The sequence below is a fragment of the Podarcis filfolensis genome (assembly GCF_964270895.1).
Source record: "Podarcis filfolensis genome assembly, chromosome: 16".
NCBI classification, from domain to species: domain Eukaryota; kingdom Metazoa; phylum Chordata; class Lepidosauria; order Squamata; family Lacertidae; genus Podarcis; species Podarcis filfolensis.
The window spans coordinates 2,142,942-2,169,316 of NC_139620.1; the positions used below are offsets into that span (position 1 = coordinate 2,142,942).

Consider the following 26,375-nt stretch of genomic DNA (forward strand, 5'->3'; position numbering starts at 1 on the left):
TTGTCTCATAGCATGCTGATTTGGCCAAGAGCCATTTGTCTCATGTGGCTCCCATCTCTTCTAAAGTGTCCAATCCATGACCTCCTAATTAGGGTTGCCATATTCTGAAGAGCCAAAAAGAGGACACATTTGCCGACTTCTGCTTTTAACTATGGATCGCGATGGCAACACTCAGTTTACATAGCCATGAAAAAGAGGATGTGTCCTGGAAAAAGAGGACGTATGGCAACCCTACACACCTTTTAAAACAGCAATGGGTGTGTTCAGAATTATTCCGGATTGAGGGTGGGTGAATTTGTGGTGGGGTAGAGGCCACGTTTCAGCAGATTCTCTCAGCTCAGGTTTTCTTGCAAAACTCTTCGGATTCATAAGGTTCTTTCCAGCTAAGTCCTTCTCAGAGTAAACCCATTGAATTAACTGGGTGTGGTCAAGTTATACCCATTGATTTCAATGGGTCTATTATGAGTAGGATTTAGCTGGGTGCAACCCAAATTCTAATATATTTATTTTGCCACTTTCTCTGCTATGAAGTCTGTGGGTGAGCAGTGAATAAGGATAGGCCCAATATCATCTCTGCTACCAACACCTCCTCCCCGCAGAAAGATCAGTGTACAGCTATTTTATCCCATAACTGCTGTCATACTAGAATCCAGTGTGGTGAATTGACCTCAGGGTGATTTCTTTGATATTCTGTGCTGGTGATGGGTTCAATATTTCAACTGTTCAATGTCTGGTTTCATGATCTTGTTGATGACTGTCTACTCTTAAAGGGTCTGATCCCTTACGGCAGTGCTTCTCAAACGGTGACCCAGGAACCATCAGTAGCATCAGACCACTTTCAGGTAGAGCTTGGGGCCACAACTCATTCTCCCTGCTTAGTGGTGCTATAGACCTTTCATTTAACCAATGGCGGTACCAGAAACTTCTCCACGTGGCATGGAATGGAGGTCAGAAGACCAAGAAGCCCAGGGAAAGGGAGGCGAAAATGCAACAGGAGCTTTTGAAATAAATTAGGCAGGTAAAAGGTTAATGTTTTTAAAATGATGGTGATGGTGGTGATGATAAACTGGGAACATAAAGGAAGTAAATAAGAGAGAGAAGCTGTTATAGGCAGAAGAAGGGAATGTAAAAGGAAGAGGGATGAATTAAACTGGCAGTTTGGTGGGGTATAATTTAAGGGTGAAAGAAGAGGAGGAGACATGATAGGAGATGAGCACAAAATACTTGGGGTGGGTGGGAGCTGAAAATATAAAATAAAAGCCTTCTGCACTCAAAGCAGGGGTAGCCAATGATGTTATGAACTACAACTCCCACCATCCCTGACCATGCCAGATGCTGGCTGGGGTCGATGGGAGTTGGAGTCCACAATATTTAGAAGGCACCCAATTGGCTACCTCTTCCTTGGAGCTTTTGCATCAGCCAGTGATGTCTTATATGTGAAGGCTGAGTCTCAATAGACCTTCTGAGCCAATATTTGTTGGAGGAAAGCATAGTATCCTGGACACCAGGCAATCCTTGTGGCAAATCTACTAGCCAAGAGTGATTAGATGTCCATCCAGTGTCATGTTTTGAATTGCCAGCTGGTCATGCCGAACTCCACTTCCATCTGCTACAATTTGGTGACAAGTTCCACCCCTGCGCTGCCATTTTGTGACTGGTGGGTCTCATTTTCAACCCTCTGAAGGGTCCCAGGGCCAAAAAGTTTGAGAAGCCCTGCTTGATGGGTGTTGGATTTGACATAATAATTTTGCTTCTGGTAGATCTCTTGTTCTGTTCAAGAAAAAGACCAATCACTCCTTGCCTCTTCTGAATGTTTGGGTAGGGTTTGCTGGTGATGGGTCGCTTCTGTTACAAATCTGTGTGCATCAATAAAACCTGTTTCTTCGCATGTCCCGTCTCAAGCAAATTATTTATTTTAAAGTGGGGGCTCAGGGCAGTTTACAACATGCAGGTGCAAAGGAAGCCCTCTTATACTCAGTCAGACCCATCTACTTCAGTGTTGTCTACACTGGCTGGCAACAGCTCTCTAGACATTCAACCCTACCTGAGATTGGAACTGGCACAATCTGTATGTTAAGCAGATGTTTCACCACTCATCTATGAACCTTCCTTGTAGCATAGAATCATAGGACATCGCCTTATATTAAGTCAGGCCATTGGTCCATTTGGGTTAATATTGCCTACACTGACTGGCAGTAGCTCTCCAGGGTTTCAGGTTTGGCTGCCCTTGATCTGAGCATTGTTAGGAGACTCCTGTTGCCCTCGCAGAGCTATAATTCCCAGAGTTCCTCAGGATCAATTGCTAAACCAATCTGGGAACTGTAGCTCTGGGAAGGATTCATACTACCCTCCAAAAGTGAGGTAGAACATAATCATCATGCTTATGGTCACCACTGAATGGCACGATCCATGAAGTTCCACATGTTCTGCAGAAGTGCAAAAAAAAAGGTGGGGATTCTTGGGGAGGTGGACCCCCAAACAGCCCACTAAGGATGGAAAACTATAAATAGATCTTTTCATCCTTAAATGAAACTGACAAAAACATATGTTTTCCCCATGTGCCCATCAGGTCCTTATGAGAAAACCGCTCCAACCATGTAGCCCAAGCAGGCCAGTCTATGAAAGTGGGGCAGAACCTGGAGGCCACATTTCTTTCTGGCCAACCTTCTGAAGGCCACATCCCAGTAGTCAGAAGGACCAGTGGCAAATGTGGGCAGAGCAACAGCTCTCATGTTTTCCCTTGGTGCTATAGGGTAGCTTCATATATCCCTGTCTCTGTCCTCCCTCCAAGCTAGCAAGAAGCATCATTCATCTTCAGGGACACACCCCGGCCAGGCAGAAATACTCAAGGAGTTGGTGCAAAGCAAGGCCAAGGGGTGTGTCTGAAAAATGGGTTTATTAGGGGCCATTCCAAGGACCAGGCACAGAGAACTGCAGGGTCTCATTCCCCACCGCACACCTGGGGCCGTTGTCCCCCACATCTCTTCTACTTCTTCACCCAAACACCACTGACCATCTCTTAACAGACTCGAGGAAAAACCAACGATCACAACATCTGAATGAATTGCAAATGTTTTATTTCAGCCAAAGCGGGAGGCGAGGGTGGGGGGCAAATAAATAAAATGGCCCATCAGGCAGATGCCGTACAAAAGGAATCGCTTACAAGGTGGAGCACAGAATGCCTTGCAGGTGGGACTAAGATTACTGGATCCCTGAGATATCGTCAGAGAAGTGAGCTGTGTGGCAAGGTCCGAAGGGGTCTTATCAGGGTGAGCTTCTTCAATCACGAAGGCATCCTAGCTACTGTTGGAGAACAGGGCGGCCTTGCACATGACTACTCAAGAGTCAGTCCCAGTGTGCTCACTTTCCAAAGTAAGTGGATCTGGGACAAGGACAGACCAGTCTCTCAGTCTCTCCACTTCCTGTTGCTACAGCAACTAGGGATGCTCAATGAGTATGTCCATTTTTCCATGCATCTTCTTAAAGGTAAAGGTAAAGGGACCCCTGACCGTTAGGTCCAGTCGTGACTGACTCTGGGGTTGCGGCGCTCATCTCGCTTTACTGGCCGAGGGAGCCAGCATACAGCTTCCGGGTCATGTGGCCAGCAGGACTAAGCCGTTTCTGGCGAACCAGAGCAGCACACAGAAACGCCGTTTACCTTCCCGCCAGAGCGGTACTGATTTATCTACTTGCACTTTGTGCTTTTGAACTGCTAGGTTGGCAGGAGCAGGGACCGAGCAACGGTAGCTCACCCCATGGCAGGGATTCGAACCGCTGACCTTCTGATCAGCAAGTCCTAGGCTCTGTGGTTTAACCCACAGTCCCTGCATGCATCTTCTTACCCGGTATAAGTATTTTTCACAATTTCCCCTAATGCCACACATATTTATATGCTATTTTCACATGTTAGGCACAGTTTCCCCCAATGCACACATGGCAAAATACAGAGCAGCGCAGATTTTGCGGGAGAATCGTGTTTCAGTAAGGAAGTGATGGCTTTAAAATCGAAACCAAGCTGGAATTGCAACCTGAGGCTGCTCGCATCTTATACAGAGATGGGGCATAAGACTAAGCACGGCCCCTGCCGGGTAGGGTACTTTTGTCCAGCGTCATGTTCTCACAGTGGTCAGCCAGATGGGGAGCTGACCGGCAAGGCCTGAGCACAATGGCAACCCTCCCTGCTTGCAATTCCCACCAGCTGGTTATTATTCAGAGACAAACTGCTTCTGGTGGTGGAGGCAGAGCCTAGCTATTGCGGCCGGCAGTAAGGCCAGGGAGAGGGAGAGCAAAAGAAGCAAGGAGCTTAGGAAGCAGGTGCCAGGATTCCTGATAGGTAAGCAGGTGGCTGATGTTGCAAGCAAGCAAGGAATGACTGGATCTTTGGTCCTGCAGCCCCTGAGGAGGTCTCCATTAGTGGCAGCTCTTGTGCTTAGGCTTCTGTTCCTCCTGCTGCTGGTGGTGCTGGTCTGGCTTGGGCTTTCCGCAACTGGGGGGCTTCGGAACGTGATGGGTCTCCGTGCCACAGCATGGGGGCTTCTGCTGGGGTGGCGGGTGGTGGACCACAGGGGGCACATGGGAGTGCTTCTTCTGTTGTTGTTCCTGGCCGGACATCCTGGAAGGGCTTAGGCAACGCTTTGAAAGAGAGAAGGAGGAAATCTGAATTTTGTTAAGAACATAGGGAGATCCCTACTGGATCAGGGGGTCCATCTAGTCCTACAGCCTGTTCTTCTCATAGTGGCCAGCTAGATGACCCACTGGGAAGCTCACAGAGCCCAACAGCAACTCCTCCCGTGGTTGCAAGCAAGTGGTATTCAAGAGCTTACTGCCTCTGACGGTGGATGTAGGGGTCAGTCACGGATGCCCTGACCCTCCATGAATTGCTCTAATCCTCTTTTAAGGTAAAGGTAAAGGGACCCCTGACCATTAGGTCCAGTCGTGACCGACTCTGGGGTTGGGGCGCTCATCTCGCTTTATTGGCCAAGGGAGCCGGTGTACAGCTTCCGGGTCATGTGGCCAGCAGGACTAAGCCGCTTCTGGTGAACCAGAGCAGCGCACGGAAACACCGTTTCCCTTCCCGCCGGAGCAGTACCTATTTATCTACTTGCACTTTGACGTGCTTTTGAACTGCTAGGTTGGCAGGAGCTGGGACCGAGCAACGGGAGCTCACCCCGTGGCGGGGATTCGAACCGCCGACCTTCTGATTGGCAAGTCCTAGGCTCTGTGGTTTAACCCACAGCGCCACCTGCGTCGCTACAATCCTCTTTTAAAGCCACCCAATTTGGTGGCCGTTGCTAAATCTTGTGGGATTTTTATTATGCCTCATCAGGGCCTTCTCAGTGATGGCTCCAACCTGGTGGAATGCTCTGTCCCATGAGACTAGGGCCCTTCAGGATTTAACCTCCTTCCATTGGGCCTGTAAGACAGAGCTATTCCACCTGGCCTTTAATTTGAATTCAGCCTGATCTTTTATTTCCCTTCTCTCCCCTCTCCTTTTATGAAGATCACCCACTCTGAGACCCCACAGCTAATTCTCCCCTGGTCTCCTCGCTGGCCCAAGTAGGACCAATTCAGCCTGCTAGCCCTGGGGATTATCGAATTGATTTTTGAATTTTATTGTTATTCATGTTTTTATGTTGTATTTTATGCTGCTTTTATAATTAAGTGTTTTAAATTTGTTGTTAGCCGCCTTGAGCCTGGTTTTTGAACCGAGAAGGGCAGGGTATAAATAAAAATTTATTATTATTATTATTATTATTATTATTATTATTATTATTATTATTATTATTATCAATGAACCCCTTTGTAGACGACCCCCCCCCTTTGTAGGTTTTATTTACAATTCATGAGTATGCCACTCTTGTGAAATAAAAAATAAAGGAACCCTCAGAAGCTGTCTTATACCAAGTCAGAGCCTTGGTCTGTCTTGCTCTGTACTGTCTACGAAGATTGGCAGAAGCTCACTGGAATTTCAAACCAATAGTCTTTCCCAGTTCAAGCCGGGACTTGAACCCAAGACCCTCTGCATGCAAAGCAGATGCTCTCTAGCACTCCCAAGTTGCAAAGCTGCACGAGCTTCGAGGGAAAGAATTGCAAAGCCGTAACAGTACACAACTGGTTTCGTCAACTTGAAATTAAATTTTCCTTTTGTCTGTGGGATATTCTTCAAACGCCAATCAATTTATACCATGCCTTCCAACCCCTCTCTAGCCGTTTCTTTTGGAAAGATCAATGGAAGATCCTTCCACAACTTTCCACCAGCAGGGATTATTCTTCTCATTATTTGGGGTGAGACGGGCTATAAGGCTAAAATGCCCATTCTCAATAAGAGGTTTTCAGAACCACCCTGAACTTCACCTCCTACTCTGGTCTTCTACCAGTCTCCTTGGCCCATCCTCATGTCCTCCTAAATCAGCCTTTCTCAACCTGTGGGTCCCCAGATGTTGTTGGACTACCACTCCCATCATCCCTGAGCTCTGGCCTTGCTAGCTAGAGGTGATGGGAGTTGTAGTTCAAAAACATCTGGGGACCCACAGGTTGAGAAAGGCTGTCCTAAATGAACTACTTCATTGTTGTCCATGGTGGGATAAAGATTGCAACTGACTGCACCTGTGAAGTTGAAGGTTGGGAGTTGCTGTGGACGCATCTCCAGCAGAGATCTGGCAAATCAAATTTGCCAAACAGTCATGTAGTTCTACAGTAGAGACACAGAACCTGCAGGTCTCCAAAAGTTGCTGAAATCCAACTCCTGACACCACTGACCGTTGGACATGTTGGCTAGGGCTGATGGGATTTGGAGGCTAGCAACATTTGCAAGCCCTGGCTTCTATGCTCCCTGCTTGTAGAACAACATAGGGAATGCCTTGCTTGGCCCTGAATGAGCTGGTGGCTTCCAATGGTTGTCAGACTCCAGCTGTTCCTAGACTCCAATTCCCATCATACCCTTGTTGGCCAGGGCTGATGGGAGTTGGTGTCTAGCAGCATCTGAAGGTCCACAGATTCCACACACACACCCCTTGTTGTAAAATAACGCAGGGAATTTAAGGACATTAGAATAGCCTTGCTTGGTCAATGGCCCATCTAGTCCAGCATCCATACAGTGACCAACTGCCCCCCAAAACCTAGGAATCTAGATAGACTGCCAATGGCCTGGAGGTTCCCTAAGAACTTCAAAAGAGCCCTGACGCATTGGACCAATGGGCCATCTATTCCAGCATTGGCTACCCAGATGCCTGTCAAAATCCCACAAGCAGCACCTAGGTACCAGAGCACTCTTTCCCCCTTCAGTTTCCAGCAACTGGTACTCAGAAGCAGAACCAAACTCTGGATTGGCCCCACGTAACCTGATGACCTCCAGATGTTGCTGGACTCCAACTCCCACCACCCCTGACCATTGGCAGTGGCTCATGGGAGCTGAAGTCCAGCAACATCCGAAAGGCACCAGATCCTTCCCTTCCCCCACCCTTGTTCTATGGCAGTGGTTCTCAACCTGTGGGTCCCCAGATGCAGTTGGACTACAACTCCCATCATCCCTGAGCTCTGGCCTTGCTAGATAGGGGTGATGGGAGTTGTAGTTCAACAACATCTGGGGACCCAAAGGTTGAGAAAGGCTGTTCTATGGCAAGGAGTTTGAGCTCAGCAGCAGAATCAGTTTCCCCAGAAGTCAATGACTTACCTAGTTCAGTTGAACTGCAGTAGAAATCAGAGAAGGCGAGTTGATGGAGTGCAATCCGAAGGAGAGGGCTTTTATAGGAGATCTGGAGTCTCGGCTCCTGGCAATTAATCGCTGAGGGATGCAGATTAGGGTGCCTTGGCGGTCTCATTATCTTGAGTCACCTGACCCTATCTGCTTTATCTGACTTCTTTACATAATATATTTGCAACCCTCTGGGGCATATGAATATGCAAACATCTGCCCTATCCCCCAATGGGAGGTCAGGCTTTTCAAAGTCACGAGCCTCAAAGTCATATCATTAATTATTGTTGTTGGAAAGTAATTGACATCATCATTTGGTGCAAAATCAAATTAAGTCTTCCATATCCTGCCAAGCTAATGGTGTGTTAGTGATTTTGGGGGTACATGCCCACCAGATCTAATCTGGGACCCAGTTATACGTAAAAGTAGTTCCTATAATTTTCATGTGAACTGGACTTGAATTCAGCTCCCTTTGCAGGTTGTTTTTAATTCAATTCAACTATAGTTTTAATTCAATACATTCTATATGTTGGGGTGCCTGACTTTGGTCATTGTGTTTTTACCAATCTGAAAAGCAATAGTCTTGTTTAAGCTTAAATATCATAATTGCTTGGGGAAATAACTTTTAGAAAAATGTTTATATTCATGTGTGTGTGTGTGCTGTTAAATCACATGCAGACCACACATTTAAAGCACTATGGTGATATTTTAAACCAGGTTTCCTCAAACTCAGCCCTCCAGATGTTTTGAGACTACAATTCCCATCATCCCTGACCACTGGTCCTGCTAGCTAGGGATCATGGGAGTTGTAGGCCAAAAACATCTGGAGGGCCGAGCTTGAGGAAGCCAGCTTCAAGCAGCCATGACTTGCTTCAAAGGATTCTGGGAGCTGTAGTTTATTAAGGGTGCTGAGGGTAATTATTCCCCTTACAGAGCTACAATTCTCTGGGTGGTTTAATGATCAAGCTGAAGGCTGAGGGAAAGGCCAAGAATCAGGTGAATGAATTGTAAATTGAACTGTGAAATTAACTGGAATTCCTTTTTAAAGGGGACGAACTTGAACTTTTTGAAGAGGGCGAACAGGAACTAATTGGTTTCTAAAATGAACTTTTGAAGCACTGGTGTGTGTGTGTGTGTGTGTGTGTGAACAAAAGAATAATAAGAATAAGAATAAAATTTTATTTATATCCCGCCCACCCCAGCCGAAGCCGGGCTCAGAGCGGCTAACAACAATAAAAGTAACACAGCATTCTAAAATCAATTCAAATCAAATTAATGGCAACCATTGGGCTAGAGTTATGTGAGGATTACAGAAGGAGGGGGTGAGACTGTGCCTTGGCCAAAGGCCTGGTGGAACAGCTCCGTCTTGCAGGAAAGATGTCAAGTCCCGCAGGGCCCTGGTCCCTTGGGACAGAGCGTTCCACCAGATTGGGGCCACAGCCGAAAAAGCCCTGGCTCTGGTTGAGGCCAGCCTAACCTCCCTGTGGCCCAGGACCTCCAAGATGTTTTTGTTTGAAGACCGTAAGGTCCTCCGTGGGACATACCAGGAGAGGCGGTCCCGTAGGTACGAGAGAAGAAGCTGCTGGATCAGACCAATGGCCCATCTTGCCCAGCATCCTGTTCTCACAGTGGCCAACCGGATGCCTCAATGGGATGTCTGCAGAATTTGCACAGTTTGCACCCTTAGTCATTCCTTTGCTGTTTTCATTGGAGCAGGTTGTGGAACCTGCAGGTGTAGCCTCTGGACCAAGGCCAATGATACCATCACCTCTACCGGAAGGATAATTCAAGGTGCTCACCTCGGTGTTTAAAGACCTAAATTACTCAGGTCCCAAATATCTGCAAGGCCATATCCTTCCCTATACAGTGGTACCTCTGGTTACATACTTAATTCATTCCAGAGGTCTGTTCTTGACCTGAAACTGTTCTTAACCTGAAGCACCACTTTAGCTAATTGGGCTTCCTGCTGCTGCCGCACGGCTGCATGATTTCTGTTCTCATCCTGAATCAAAGTTCTTAACCCAAGGTATTATTTCTGGGTTAGCAGAGTCTGTAACCTGAAGAGTCTGTAACCCGAGGTACCACTGTAGACCCTCTTGGGTGCTGAGATCAGCAGATGTAGCCCTCTTGGCAGTTTCTCCACCCTCAGAGTACAGTCATACCTTGGGTTACAGACGCTTCAGGTTGCATGTTTTTGGGTTGCGCACTGCGCCGAACCCGAAGTACTGGAACGGGTTACTTCCGGGTTTCGGCGCTCACGCACACGCAGAAGCACTAAATCATGCTTTGAGCATGCGCAGAAGCACCAAATCATGACCCATGCATGCGCAGGCGTGGCGCTGTGGGTTGCAAACGATACGGGTTGCGAACGTGCCTCCTGCACGTATTACGTTCGCAAGCCGAGGTTCCACTGTATTGGGGTGGTGGTGTTTTAGGAGAGGGCATTCTCTGTGGCAGCCCCTAAGCTGTGAAACTCCTTCCCACAAAGGTATGTCTGGCACCTTCTCTATACAACAAATAATGAAGACTCACCTCTTTACTCTGACTTTTGACCCACATTATTTTTATGATCGTAAGTTGCTTTAGACAGTTTCAATGTTACGTTTTAATTTTGTTTCTATGTTACGTTGTGTTTTGATTTAAGATGTTAATTTAATTTGACATCTAAGATGTTTTAATTCGTCTTAGAATGAAGGGCAGGTTAATAATAATAATAGGATTTAGATTTGTCCACCAAGGTGAGCGAGGCCTGAATTCCAGGGAAGAATTGGGTTCTGCTCTTAATGGACTTACTGGGGAAATAGCCAAGTTCATAATTCAAGCCCCAACTCCAGTTTCAAGTCTTGGCACCATCGCTGCTGTAGACCCATCCCAGGAAAAGCAGCTTCTTTGGGATTATACACATTCCACATCGAGAAATCATGCATAACTCTCCAGATATTGCCTGCATGCAATATGATCTCAGTATGAATTAAATGCAATTGTTCTGCAATAAACTGCTTATGAATCAGTCTAGCTCATTAGAATGTTTCCTTCAGCATTAAAAAACAAAATCAGACGTAACTATACCATGGGTCTGCCCAGCGAGATGATATAGATATTTAAAGTGGGCCTGGGTGGGAACTCTAAATTTGCATGTTTTTGGTTTGCAGATTTTCAGAGGTGAGTCTCCAACTCAATAATCTCTGGAATAAGGTGCATTGGTATTCTTTTCTGCTTTGACCATGTCAGCTACGAGAGAGAGAGAGAGAGAGAGAGAGAGAGAGAGAGAGAGAGAGAGAGAGAGAGAGAGAAAGGAAGGAAGGAAGGAAGGAAGGAAGGAAGGAAGAAAGAGAGAAAGAGAGAGAGAGAGAGAGAGAGAGAGAGAGAGAGAGAGAGAGGAGTGTTTTCTTGACTGGCACCCATGAGGTAATCATAAATATCTCCTACCTGGAACCCTGGAGAGTTACTGGCAGTATAGAGATATAGGCATAGGAATGTTTCTTGCCTGAAACTTTTGAGAGCTGCTGAACTTGGGCCCATCTCTCTCTCTCTCTCTCTCTCTCTCTCTCTCTCTCTCTCTCTCTCTCAATAAATAAAATAAAATAAAAAATGGTATCTGAAGAAGTGTACTTGCACACGAAAGCTTATATCCAGAACAAACTTAGTTGGTTTCTATGGTGCTACTGGACAATTTTTTAATTTATTTTGACTGCGTCAGACCAACACGACTACCTACCTGAATCTATCTCTTGCTTATCTGCTTCACTGGGATGTTGTGATGACAAAATGGCAAGGGGGTGAACCTCACACACCACTTTGATCTCCTTACATTTGTGGGGAGGGATTTCTTAGCTGTGCACTGGAAAATGTGAACCTTTAAAAAGGCTGAACACCTTTTGTTCAGGGTTCTCAGTTCTTTCTGAATCTTTGTTGCGACAAATAAACGATCACAGGTCTACCAGCCCGCTTTGCTCTTTATATTCCTGCTTGCTGCTTCTTTATTTTTCTACTCTGACCGAGAGAATCTGGCAGAACCTTAGCGGGCTTCTGAGTCGCTTAGGAAGGGGGACTGGCTGCAGCAGCAAACGCACCCCCTTGCCGTCATTTTCATGTAACAGCAACATGCTGATATATCCAGTCCCAAAGCCAATGTTCCTTTGCTCAGCAGGTAATATGGTATGAAAGGGGTGTTAGGAAACAGGACAGAAGGGCTGGCATTATAATGGGGAAAACTAACACCATAGTCCCCACATCTGAATGCAAACTGTGTCTCCAATGCGACCCCCTTCAGGCCACACCCCCTTCTCAGGCCACACCCCCATTGACCCTCCTTGAGTTTTGTTCCCTAACTGAAATATACCCTTGGCCCCCCTCCCCAATCATGACTCTTGATTTTTTAACTGAAGAATGGAGAGGAACATGTGTTTAGAAGCAAGCCCACTGCACAAAGGTGGAACTCCCTCCCATCAGATGTCAAGGAAATAAACAACTATCTGGTTCAGCAGGTCTCAACCTGTGGGTCCCCAGATGTTGTTGGACTACAACTCCCATCATCCCTAGCTAGCTCAGGGGTGATGGGAGTTGTAGTCCAGCAACATCTGGGGACCCACAGGTTGAGAAATGCTGATTCTGGTTTTTAGAAGACATCTGATGGCAGCCCTGTTTAGGGATGTTTTTAATGTTTGATGTTCTATTGTGCTTTTAATTTTGTTGGGAGCTGCCCAGAGTGGCTGGGGAAACCCAGCCAGATGGGCAGGGTATTATTATTATTATTATTATTATTATTATTATTATTATTATTAGAAATTCATTGCTCTGCCCGCTGCCCCGCTGCCCCTTCCCATTGCTTTTTTCCAGGCACAGTCCCCGATTTAGAAGAGCCATTCCAAATTCTGATTTGGTCCTGGAATGTCCCACTTTCCATAGGATGTCCCTATTTTCAGCAGAGAAATGTTGGAGGGTATGGAATTATCTGACCCCCCGAGCCGTCTGAAGGCAGCCCTGTATAGGGAAGTGTTTTAATGTTTAATTATGTTTTTATATATGTTGCTAGTCACCCAGAGCGGCTGGGGCAACCCAGTCAGATGGGCTTGGTATAAACATGAAAATTATCATTACGGAATGGGACGTCCCTATTTTCATCGGAGAAACATTGGAGGCTATGGGCATGTGGCCCCTGGAAGCTTGCAGAGAAGGAAATGTAGCCCGTCTGCTGAGAAAGATGTCTTCTTCCGGACAGAAGGTCTTTGTGAGTATTAATGTGATTGTATACATTGAATTATTTTAGGATTGAAGAAAAACAACTCTATAAAAAGGAAGGAGGTTGATCGGCTCATGACAAATACTGAGAAAGCATTTTAGCTCCCTCAGCTCTCTTCTCACCTATAATTCTTGTGTGTCCGCTGTGAACAGTTCCCCCAGAAACATTACCCCATGGGTAGGCAAACTAAGGTCCGGGGGCCGGATCCGGCCCAATCGCCTTCCCAATCCAGCCTGCAGGCGGTCTGGGAATCAGCGTGTTTTTACATGAGTAGAATGTGTGCTTTTATTTAAAATGCATCTCTGGGTTATTTGTGGGGCATAGGAATTCGTTCATTTCCCCCCAAAAAATATAGCCCGGCCCCCCACAAGGTCTGAGGGAGGGTGGACCGGCCCCCTGCTGGAAAAGTTTGCTGACCCCTGCATTACCCAATTGCTCAGGGTTCCATATGGTTTGTTTTTTTGAGTTCATGGGTTAAGCAAGCCATGCTAAGGTGCATTGAACGATATTCCTTTAACTGCCAGCAGAGGAAACTGTTGCCTCATCCTGCCACAGAAAGTGCTCTACTTAAAGCAAGGATGGATGCGGACCCTGGCACCATCTAGTGGTTGTCTGATTCCATCTCCCATAACTGCCTTCACCAATGGTCAGGGATGATGGGATCTGCAATCCAGCAGGTCTTGGAGGGCAGACCATCCAAGCGTCCCTATTTTCCAGGGACAGTCCCTGATTTAGAGAAGCTGTCCCAGTTTCTGATTTGATCTTGGAATGTCCCACTTTTCCTCAGGATGTCCCTATCTTCATCGGAGAAATGTTGGAGGGTATGGAGTTATCTGACCCCCAAACCATCTGAAGGCACCCCTGTATAAAAACGAAGCTCTTTAATATTTAGTGTTTTATTATGTTTCTGTATCTGTTGTTAGTCACTCAGAATGGCTGGGGCAACCCAGTCAGATGGGCAGGGTATAAATATGAAAATTATTATTATGGCATAGGACATCCCTATTTTCATCAGAGAAATATTGGAGGTTATGGGAGGACCACAGACTCTGTAACCCTGTCAGCGACACTCTAAATTAAAAGTATGTTACATTCTTGAATACTAAAGGGAACTGGAGTTGTCTCCATTGCTAGTTCTACTCAAAGTAGACTCACTGAAGCTAAGAGGCGTGACTAAGGAGGCTTTCAGACACGGTGATCATGGTGTTAGCTCTCCTGGTTATAATGCTAGAACCATTTTGCAATGTTCCCTTTATGGTGGTGGTGATGGGAGAGCTGAAAATTATGCCAATATATTTCACATCTGGCAACCCAATGCACCACTCTGGTTTCAGATAGTACATGAGTAAAGGTAAAGGTAAAGGGACCCCTGACCATTAGGTCCAGTCGCGGATGACTCTGGGGTTGCGGCGCTCATCTCGCTTTACTGGCCGAGGGAGCCGGCGTATAGCTTCCGGGTCATGTGGCCAGCATAACTAAGCCGCTTCTGGCGAACCAGAGCAGCACACAGAAACGCCACTTACCTTCCCGCCGGAGCGGTACCTATTTATCTACTTGCACTGTGCTTTCGAACTGCTAGGTTGGCAGGAGCAGGGACCGAGCAACGGGAGCTCACCCCATCGCGGGGATTCGAACCGCCGACCTTCTGATCGGCAAGTCCTAGGCTCTGTGGTTTAACCCACAGCGCCACCAGTACATGGGTAAAGGTAAAGGGACCCCTGACCATTAGGTCCAGCCATGGCCGACTCTGGGGTTGCAGCGCTCATCTCGCTTTATTGGCCGAGGGAGCCGGCGTACAGCTTCCGGGTCATGTGGCCAGCAGGACTAAGCCGCTTCTGGCGAACCAGAGCAGTACATGGGTAGACAAGTCTAAAAAGCCTGGGACACAAGTTTTCACAGCCCTTGAGCAGCTATGGTGGCACATTTACCAGAAGTAATGCGTTTAGCATTAGCCCTGGAAGTGTATACTCAATTCTGAGCAAACTAAGCCCCCTAGAGCAAAATATACATCAGGATCCCCCTTCCCTCCCAAAAAGTCATAGAATCATAGAATTGTAGAGCTGAAAGGGACCTCCAAAGCTCATCTGGTCGGCCCCCGGAAAATATGACCATAAAACCTTCATCTCCCCTTATTGGATTTGACCACGTCAAACAGGAAAGAAAACAATATGCTCAGAGAGTGCTTTGCGTTCCAGAGAGAAAAACACCCTTCCCACTGTATTTGGTCTCATGATTCACCCTGTCACTAAAGGAAAACAAACCGATAAACTGTCTCCTCTGCGCCTGAGTGCTACATATAATCAAGTGCAAGAAGTATCAGCCACAGTAACAAATGTACTGTGTAAACAATACATGGGAAATGGTGTGTGTCCACCTAAACGTGTCCCAGTAACAACAACAATAATTTTAATATTTATATCCCGCCCATCTGACTGGGTTTCCCCAGCCACTCTGGGCTGCTTCCAAAGAAATCAAAACATCAAACATGAAAAACTTCCCTTTACAGGGCTTCATTCAGACGTCTTCTAAAGGTTGTATAATGACTTATCTCCTTGACATCTGATGGGAGGGCATTCCACAGGGCAGGTGCCACCACCAGGAAGGCCCTGTAACATCACTTCTCGCAGGGAGGGAACCACCAGAAGGCCCTCGGAGCTGGACCTCAGTGTCTGGGCTGGACGATGGGGGTGAAGACGCTCCTTCAGGTCTACTGGGCCGAGGCTGTTTAGGGCTTTAAAGATCAACACCAACACTTTGAATTGTGCTTGGAAATGTATTGGGAGCCAATGTAGATCCTTTAGGACTGGTGTTATAGGGTCCCGTCGGCTGCTCTCAGTCACCTTTGCACCCACAATTTTCCAGCTTAACGAGGCAACAGATGGATCTTTTCCAGAAATCAAATAGCACAGGAATGAGTGTTAAATTTGTGCCACCTCCAGAAGTGGCCTTAATATCCATGCTCAGATAACAATAGTCCTGCACAGGGGTTAGCAAGGTTTACCTCACCTGGGCCAGTCCACTCCTGCAGAGATCCCTCTGTGGGCTGGATTGCGCTTGTGCTTGCCCGTGCGCGTGAGCACACACACGCAATTTCCGGCGACTGTGTCAATGTGATTTTTGGTGTCTGCGCAGATGCAATTTTCAGCGCCGCGGAAGCAAGTCCCTGTGCCGGGCTGTGCCAATTTAGCACAGTGCGTGGGGACTCAGCGAGCAGGCTGCTCGGTTCAGGGGTGGCTCGGGGGCTGGTTAAATGACCCTGTGGGCCGCTTGTGGCCCATGGGCCTTAGGTTGCTGACCCCTGGTCCTGCGCATAGTTGTAACTACCAGAAAAGGGGAGGGGAGTGCAAAGCAGGTGAAAATGTATTACCGTATATTTCGCTCCATAAGACGCACCCAGTTTTTAGAGGAGGAAAACAAGAAAAAAAATATTCTGAACGCAACAGTGGATGTGTGGTTTTTGTGGTTCATGCTGTGGCCACAGGCATGTGATCTGATGGTGAATTTGGGGTGACCGAATGCAAGAATCCTGAGGATCCATGTGGATCCGTGCTTTGTAACCATGTTTTTGCTCCATTGCGGCCCCAGGAAACAGTGGGTGCGTGGTTTTTTTGGTGCAGGCTGTAGCCATGGAGATGCTATGTGATCTGATGGTGAATTTGAGGTGAATTTGGGGTGACCCAATGCAAAAATCCTGAAGATCCATGGGCTTTTACCTTCCCCCTCCCAGGCAGCCTCCACTAGCATCCCTTATCTCTCTCCTGATCCCACCGATCAGCTGTTTCCTTTCAACACTCCCTTCCCTCTTGTTTGCCTTAGTGTCTTTTCCTTAGCTGGAGCAGTTCTTTGCTCCTCCTTTTCTTCTAATTTCTCTCCTTATTGCTTTCATCTTCCTGTTTCCCCCCTTTGCAAGTTTGCTGTCTTTACCTCCCCCCTCCCAGGCAGCCTCCTTTATCTCTAGCGTCCCTTATCTCCCTCCCCAATCGCTTGCCGATCAGCTGCTTCCTTTCAACACCCACTTCCCTCTTTCAAAAAAAAAAAAAAAGCATGATCTGCTTTTTGCCCCTGGGCAATTCAGCTCCAGGGACCACACATTCGCTCCATAAGACGCAGACATTTTCCCTTACTTTTTAGGAAGAAAAAAGTGTGTCTTATGGAGCGAAAAATACGGTATATCTTGTGCGAGAAACACCACACAAATCAGCTTAATCTGACATGTTTTTATTCATGTTGCAGAACTCGGCTTTCACTGGCCGACGAAGTTGGGTTACATTGCTGACTAAATTTGATGAAGCTTCACAGTCCCCAGCACCTGGCCTGTCAGCTGTTCGCCCTTTTCACAAAAGCCGTTTGTGCTTTTCAGGCGATGCCAGCGTCTCGTTGGTTATTTACACTTCGGGGTGCAGGGCTCCACGCATTTGGTGGCACACTTCTTCACACATTGGGGAGCGCAGGGGGGTGCACAAGCTGGAGCACAGGTTGGGGCACATTTGGGGCCACAGCCTGACCCACAGGCTGGAGCACATTTAGGGCCACAGCCTGACCCACAGGCCGGAGCACATTTGGGGCCACAGCCTGACCCACAGGCCGGAGCACATTTGGGGCCACAGCCTGATCCACAGGCCGGAGCACATTTGGGGCCACAGCCTGACCCACAGGCTGGGCCACATTTAGGGCCACATGGCGGGCAGCAAGTCTTCACACACTGTTGAGGTGCGCATGGTTGACACGACTTCACACATGGAGGTGGCAGGCAAGCCTGCTTGCACTGATGTTGATGGCAAGACATCTTTTTGCTGTGCCTGGAAGCCGAACCCTAGAAGACAACAGAAAGACATGCACATGTGGTGGGAATGTGGAAAAACCAGGAAGTTTGAGGAAGAAATATATAAAAGAGATGTTAAAAACCCCATTAGCAAAACAACCAGAAGCCTTCTTATTAGGGATATTGTCAACTGAAATTAAAAAAAGAAGTAAGATCTCTCTTTATGTATGCAACATCCGCAGCTAGAATTCTAATTGCAACGTGGTGGAAGAATGAAACTATACCTACAAAATCAGAATGGCAAGTTCAATTGTTAGAATATCTGCAAATGGCAAAAATGACGGGGAGGGTGAGAGGATATTCAACACAAAAAGTAAACCAAGAACGGATTATATTTAAGGAATATCTGAAGAACTACTGTGATAGCAAAAACCTCCTAGCAGATCTTGAATGAGCTTCCTGCAGCCAATCGGAAGCCGCAGAAGCCACATCAGACGTTTGGCTTTCAAAAAACGTTCGCAAACCGGAAAACTCACTTCCGGGTCTGCAATGTTCGGGAGCCAATTTGCTCTATAACTAAGGTGTTCGACTACCAAAGTATCACTGGGCAGAATTGCCTTGAGATACCTTGGGGTCGGATAACTCCATACCCTCCAACATTTCTCTAATGAAAAAAGGGACGTTCTAAGGAAAAGTGGGACATTCTGGGATCAAATCAGAAACCGGGACAGCTTCTCTAAATCAGGGATGTCCCTGGAAAATAGGGTCTACCATAACAGCTTCTCACTTTTTCATATAGTGTCCCAAATTCCCAAAGGGCCTTCCCTTCTGTACAGCGTTTCAACCTGTTACTGAAAATTCGCATCCATGCATCTAACACGTTTCTTAGAACAATGCCTCCCTCTTTCTCCCCCCCCCACCACTCAATATGGCGCCACTTCCTGCTTTCATGAAGTCACTTGAATGCCCCTCAGAGAATGTTTCACTGTTTCTCCACTCCTCAGTTGATGGGTCTCCCATGAAGAAGGAAAGTTGGGTGGGGGAGCTAAGGGAACGGGGCCTGTCTATATAATATAATAATATAATAATTTATTATTTATACCCTGCCCATCTGGCTGGGTTTCCCCAACCACTCTGGGCGGCTTCCAACAAAACACTAAAATACAATAACCCATTAAACGTTAAAAGCTTCCCTAAAAAGGGCTGCCTTCAGATGTCTTCTAAAAGTTTGGTAGTTATTTTTCTCTTTGACATCTGATGGGAGGGCGTTCCACAGGGCGGGTGCCACTACCGAGAAGGCCCTCTGCCTGGTTCCCTGTAACTTGGCTTCTCGCAGCGAGGGAACCGCCAGAAGGCCTTTGGCTCTGGACCTCAGTGCCTGTGCAGAACGATGGAGGTGGAGGTCTATGAGACCGCCACCACGACTGCGATGGGTGCTAAGGGGTCATGGGTGCTGAAGAGCATCTATTATGGTCCCTTGGCTCTGCTTGCTTTGTTCAGCCACTGGTCTGCATCCCTGTAAAGGAGGCATGTGGGTTCGGGCACTGATGTAGAAGAAGTCCCAGTTTTCATCTGAGCAATGCTGGACGGTTTTTAATGCTGAGCTATGGCCCTTCTTCCAGAAGAAGACAAGATCCTAGTCCTCATGGTTCCCATCCCTATCTGGAGATGCTGAGGGCTGGTCCCAGCACCCTCTGCATGAAAGCAGGTTCTCTACAGGTGAGCTACGGCCCTACCCCGTCAGACGCAGGACATCTTCAGACACAGATAGCTTCAAAGCATCAGCCAGCCCTAAAAAGGAAGGAAGCAGCAAGCCCAGGATGAAAATTACTTACCCAATGCACCCACCAGGACCGAAGGAGGAATACAGTGAAGTGTGGTCTGGAGCCAAGGGAAGCGAGAACTTTTATATGCTTCCCAAGGCTCCTAAAAAAAGAAATGACCCATTGGTTGTGCAAGAAAACCAAGCCGGTGACTACACTGCCAACAAGATCACAAACGATTCCTAGGAATTATTGAGTGGAAAATATTAACCTATATGCTTGGGCACATGCCTTTGGAAGTACCTCAGAGACCTGCTCCACTGTGCCATGGAGATATTATAATGCAATCCAACACCTGCAGGGATGGCGATGATCACAAAAAGTCGTTTCCCTCTTGCCCTAGTTTTGAAAACACACAGCCCCCATGAGGTTGGGGTGCTACAAGTAAACTATGCTATGCAATATGGAAATTTGAATGTGACTATCAGCGCCTCCTTCACATGAAATCATGTAATGAACCATGCTTGGGAATTATTTCTGCAGCATACAAGAAGTATTATATTGGGGAAATCTGATTGAAAAAAAGTGTGTGTGTTACTTTTGAGTTTGACAATTGAAAGAATACTGGTTTATACAAGATAAAATGGTTGGATCTTCAGGAATGAATATTATACGTAGTTGCAGGACAGAGAGCCGAAAGTCATTTTACTCTTTTCTGTGGTTTTTCTTTTCTTTCCCTTTTCTCTCCCTTTCTCTTTTTTTCAGTTGTCTCCTTTTCTCCTTTCTAAGTAGCTGTTTTAGTATATTATCAAAAGATACTTTGTAATGTGTGTGTATTTGTGTATATCTATGATAAGTATCAATAAACAAGTTAATAAAACTTATTAGTTGTTATAAATACACACACACACACACACACACACACACACACACACACACACATAACAGTGGTACCTTGGTTTTTGAGCTTATTGAAAGCCGAATGTTTCAGTTTTCGAACGCCGAAAACCCCGAAGTAATTGCTTCAGTTTTCGAACGAGCCTCGGAAGTCGAATGGCTTCCACTGCGTGTTTTTTTCCATTTTCCCCCTATTGAACTTGCAGCCAGCCCTTTGCACCTCGGTTTTCGAACATTTTGGAAGTGGAACGGTCTTCCAGAACTGAATACGTTTGAGAACCAAGGTACCATTGTACATATAATTAACTTATGAATGAGTTAATAAAAACTAGACCACATTCACACCATGCATTGAAAGCACTACGACACCACTTAGAACAGCCATGGCCTCTCCCAGAGAAGTCTAGGAGCTGCAATTCATTAAGGGTGCTGCCTGTTGTTAGGAGACCCCGATTTTCATCCCAGAGCTACAAATATAATACGACCTGGCTGGTAGCCGGATTCTCCGCCCAGATTTGTAGGCACAGATCATCCTCTAGAATAAAATAGCTTACTAGGGAAATGCTGAAGTCGCCCTTTGGGGTGCCTCAGGGTCAATTTTTTACGGTAGCCCAAATCTCAGTTGTACGGGTGTATGTATATATCTCAATTTCAACTCATGAGCTATTGCTGCAATCTGCTCCGATTGTATATTTATCTTTGTGAACAGTGCTTTTATTGTGTTATGTACGTGAGCTGGTCTTTGACCGTAATAAATTATCTAGCTTATCTAGCTGAATACAGTGTGGTTTAACAATCATTCTGTCTTCCGAGGGAACTCTGGAAACCGCAGCTCTGTGAGGTAGCACAATGGGTCAGTGTTTCTAGATGTTAACCAGAAGGTTGGTGGTTCGAGGCCACCCAGGAAAAGCTGTGGGCAGGATTCCTCCATCGCAGAGGGCTGGACTAGATGATCCTTGGGGCATCTTCTACAATTCTATGATGATGATAGAAGGGTCTCCTAACTCAGCATCCTTTCCAAACCACAGGACTCAGGACTCTTTGGGGAAAACCATGATTGTTCCAAGTGGTATCAAGCAGATTTCAATGGGTGTTTTATGTTTTGTCCTGCCCAAATTGGAATCAGAGAACTCTCAAGTCAGAAGGGACCCTGAGGGTCATCTAGTCCAACCCCCTGCAATGCAGGAATCACAGATGAGGAATCCCTGACAGTCGGCCATCCAAACTCTCCTTAAAAACCTCCAAGGAAGGAGAGGCCACCATCTTAGAAGGGCGTTTGTTCTTACTGTAGTTCTATGTTGCTCTTGTATTTACACGAAAAGCCACCTGCTGTCTTCATAGCTGTCAACGTTTCCCTTTTTTAAAGGGAATTCCCTTATTCCGAATAGGATTCCTCGCAAGAAAAGGGAAAAGTTGACAGCTAGGCTACATCTGAATCAAAACGAATGACAATCAGGTTCTCTGCAGGTGGATCCTTGCTCTCATTCAGCAGTAAACAGCAGATTTTCCCAGGGGAAACGGTGGGACAAAATAAAATCACTCCAGACTCATGTCTGGAAAGCACAGATCTGTGCTTACAGATCACAGCATTAATTGAAATCTAGATGAGCCCTTAAACAAAAACACACCTTCAAACATGCAACATTCAGTTTTGGCGAAATCTTGCCTCCTAAGTACGTCAAGTCAAACCCCCCTGCATAGCTGTCAACGTTTCCCTTTTTTTAAGGGAAATTCCCTTATTCCGAATAGGATTCCTCGCAAGAAAAGGGAAAAGTTGACAGCTATGCCCCCCCCCCCGGTGGCTTGGAACTGAATCTAGAGTTTGCTTATGGTTTCTGTTCTGCAACCCACAATGCCCAGGTGTCGTTTCACAATCCACAGGCAGTAATGCCGATTCCCCTCTGATGATGAAGCCCTTTTGGGTTTTCTATTCTGGGCCTCTGGCTTTTAAGCACAACAGATGATTAAGCTCCATGCATTGTGATGGTCCAGAGGCGTCCTGTATTTAAAGGGCAGCAGGGGAACCAGAGAGAGAGAGAGAGAGAGAGAGAGAAGACGCAGAAGAGCGAGTGAGGAATGTAGGTTTAACACTCAGCCAGGAAAACTAAAATTGAGCCGCATGGAAAAATAACACAGAATTATATGTTCCTTCTCCGTCTGCTTCGTGCGAAGGTGTTATTAATCTGGAGAAGAGCCCTTAAGGACTCTACAGTGGGGCAAGTGTGACAGCAGAGTGGCTATTAGGATGGTGTTCTCATTTTCCGTCCATAAAAAGTTGGAGGAACTATAATTATTTGGCCTAAGATGAGCTGGAGAAGGGCGGGTCCTCGTTCAAATGATCAGGTTGTGAATCCACGCCTGGGAAGGTCTGGAGCTCAGAGGTAGAACACCTGCTTTGAATGCAGAAGGCCCCAGATCCAATACCTGGCATCTTCAGGTAGGGCTGGGAACGTCCCTCATCTGAAACCCTGGAGAGGTTCTGCTGGTCAGCTTTGACAATACAGAACTGGACAGACCAGAGTTCTGTCTCGATACTGACAGTGGTGAGCTACATGGACCCATCGCCTGACTCTGAATGAGGAAGCTTCCTCAGCCCCTATTTAAATCAGCCCTTGGCTGAGAACAATGAGGACTGGAATCTTATTTCATTTTTAGGGAAGGACCATACCTCAGTAGGACAACACCTGCTTTGCCTGCAAAAGAAAATACTGAACCATGTGGACCCATGATCTGACTCTGTATAAGATATCTTCCTATGTTCTTTTGGGAAAGGCCCATAACACTGATTTGTGAGCAGAAGGTCCCAGGTTCCATCCCTAGTTAGGGCTAGAAGAGACATGTGCCTGAAAGTCTGGAGAGCCGCGGCTGGTCAGTGTAGACAATATAGAAATTGATGGACCAATGGTCTGACTTGGTATAATGTAGCTTCCTAAGTTCCCATTAAATCACCCCTTCATTCAGAACCTTGAGGGCTAGAAACTTAGTTTATTTTTTTGCTGGACCAATGGACCTCTGGCTTGTTCCAGCAGACTCTACATATGTTCTTCTCAACATAAAAGACTGACTGTGTCATAAATTCTGTTGGAAGGCAGATGAGCAAAAGGATATGGCATTGGTCCTAGTGTTCAACTTCAAGAAACACCTCGGCTTTCAAGTTCCTAGTCCTCATGTGTGCTGATCTCTGTTTGAACGTGTTTGGGCAAAGCAGTCCTGCACAGAGGACACCTGGCCAGTAGATGGCACCTGTGGCAAGAATATGACAAACAGAGGAAGCTTGTCATCAGTTGTGAAGTTTGTGGGAAGCTATGTTGGGGCAGAAGAAGCTGGTTGCTGTGAGGGTGTGCAAGGTTTTTATACAGTATTCTGACCAGTGCAATCCACCAGTGGTGTAGGGCTACAGTATTGGGCAAGGACTAAGGAGATTCAAGTTCAAATCCCTTCACTTCCATGAGGCAGCCGGGTGACCTTCAGACGGTCATACTCTGAACCTAGCCTACCTTCCAATACTTGTTGAGGATTAATTGGATGAGGGGTTGGGAGAGAGAACAATGAACATCATGAGCACATTAGAGGAAGGATGGGTGAAATGTGCCACACCCTTAAACAATGGTTAGGACCATATCTCATATTCACCTGGAGTCCTCTGCCCAGTTCTGGTCACCACAGTTCAAGAAGGATATTGACAACCTTAAAATGTGTGCAGAGGAAGGTGACTGAGATGACAAAGGGCCTGGGAACCAAGCCTTATGAGGAACGGTTGAGGAATATGGGGATGAGAAAAGAAGACTGAGAAGGGATATGATAGCCATCTTCAAATATCTGAAGGTCTGTCACGTGGAAGATGGAGCCAGCTTGTTTTCTGCTGCTCCAGAGATGGTGTCACGGTCCGGTCTACGGGTGATCGGAATCCTGGCTGAGGACGTCGGGACCGGGAGCAAGATGGCGGGGTGGGAGCAGGAACGAGAGTCCAGAAGCCAGGGGTCCGAGGGTCAGGAAGCAGGGAGTCACAAGGTCAAGGGTCCAAGGGTTGAGAAGAAAGGAGTCACGAAGTCAAGGGTCTGAAAGTCGAGAAGCAAGGAGTCACGAAGTCAAGGGTCCGAGGGTCGAGAAGCAAGGAGTCACAAAGTCAAGGGTCTGAAGGTCAAGAGGCAAGAAGCAAGGAGTCACTAAGTCAAGGGTCTGAGGGTCAAGAGGCAAGGAGCCGAGGTCCGAGGATCAGGAAGCAAGGAGCCAAAGGCAGGAAGTATGTTGCTGTGACAAAGAGCCAAAGGGAAATGCTGACCTTATATCCCTTCCCAGCTCTTGCCACCAGGTGCTGTGAATTACCAATCGTCCTCACCTGTACGGCCACACCTTGCCTCTCCAGAACAAACTTAGGAAGGCCCCAGTCCTGCGAAGCCCTACTGGTCATAGGGCCTGGCTCCTGCACGCACTCCTGACAGAGGGGGACCCAAACCAATGGATTCAAATTGCAAGAAAGGAAGTTCTGACTAAACGTTTGGAAGAACTTTCTTGTGGTAAGAACCGCGGAATGGACTCCCTTGGAAGGTGGTGGACCATCCTCCTTTGGAAATTTTTAAGAGAGGTTGGATGGTCATCTGTCAGGGATTCTTCAGCTGTGATTCCTGCACTCCAGGGATCTGGACTAAATGACTCCTGAGCGGTCCCTTCCAATCCTATATGATTCTATGTGTAACCTTTTGGGTGTGAGGAATCCATTCCCACCAGAGAAAGCCACCTATGTTTATTGAAATCCCTCTCATTTCCCCCAAATCCTTTACATGATGGATGGGTGGGGAGCTCAGGCTTGGGGTTCCTCTAACAGGCCCTCCCTCCTAGACCACATCTCTTTGCAAACCCAGCTTTGCACCCTCCCACTTGAATGTTTTTGGCATGTTGGAATGCAGCCTTCAACTCCGATAGCGCTTCTTGCCTTGCCTCCGGGGAGAACAATAGAGTCTCAGAATTGTAGAGTCGGAAGAATCATATTGAAATAAAAAAAGTAAGGTCATATATGTATATAATAAAGGTTCATAAATGTACCAATCTAGAACGTACATAGATATGGGGACCACAAGTCTGGAGCAGCACAGGAAGACCGCCCTGAAACCATTTTGACCCCCAAACTGACCAAATGTTTTCTCTGCAAGGAGGGAGGGGGTGAGGGAACCTCCCCATTGTCTCATGAATTGGGAAATCACCATCTCAAAGGAATGGCCAGACTACCAGGAAAGGGAATCAGATAAGGCATTATCAGATAACCTGACAGACAGGAAAAACAACAGCATTCAAATTTCTGTTGTAGACCGCCTTTTCTGTGATGTAGGTAGATGTTTGTGGGGGGTGGTCTTGGGTTACACCCCTTCTGTGATGTATGCATGATGTATGGAGGGGTGGTCTTGAGCTCCAGGGCAGGGAATTTAAAATGTCTATATAAGGGGGGGGCACACCTTGGACTGGGGTCCTCCTCTTTTCCTGCATGTGAGGGGAGTACCCTGTTGCAACAGATCAATAAAGATCAGGCTTACGAGCTGCTTTGCTTCGCAATATTCTCTGGTTGGCCTCTGTTATTTTCTCCTACTGATGGAGAACTTACAGAAGACTCTATAAGGGCTCTTGTGTCCCCCATAAGAGAATAAGGGCAGATTTTGTTTATTACAGTAGAACTGTAGAGTTGGAAAAGACCCCAAGAGTCATCTAGTCAATGCCAGAAGAACATAGAGAGGGGTGTTTCAGTGTGTGTGTGTGTGTGTGTGTGTGTGTGTGTGTGTGTGTGTGTGTAGGAAGTAGTCTGCTGTACAAAAGGTAATAATATCCTTTTGTTGCTCCACCCCCTTTAATCCACTAGCCTTGCCCACCCAAGATGTGGCCCCTGGAAGGTTTCACAGAAGGGAGTGTGGCCCCTGAGCCGTCCCCCCTGTTCTGCCTTCGAAGCCGAACCTTCATCCCTGCTTCAGATTTCGCCAAGGGTGACTTTTGACGAGACTTACCGGGACATCTCTCTGCTAAGGCAGATGG

General features: G+C 46.8%; 3 long non-coding RNA genes across 4 annotated transcripts in view; all 3 read right to left on the minus strand.

Annotated features, from left to right (window-relative positions):
* LOC310751984 overlaps positions 1-26,375 on the minus strand; it is a 297,164-nt gene that overhangs the window by 117,366 nt on the left and 153,423 nt on the right. The window lies entirely within an intron of this gene.
* Positions 3,061-7,763, minus strand: LOC310751960. Its single transcript, XR_014542727.1, has 2 exons — positions 7,673-7,763; positions 3,061-4,632 (listed from the first exon to the last, which is right to left on the minus strand). It is a non-coding gene; the product is annotated as an uncharacterized lncRNA (long non-coding RNA).
* On the minus strand, positions 17,138-19,566 carry LOC310751520. The gene is made up of 2 exons (XR_014542587.1): positions 19,533-19,566; positions 17,138-17,748 (listed from the first exon to the last, which is right to left on the minus strand). It is a non-coding gene; the product is annotated as an uncharacterized lncRNA (long non-coding RNA).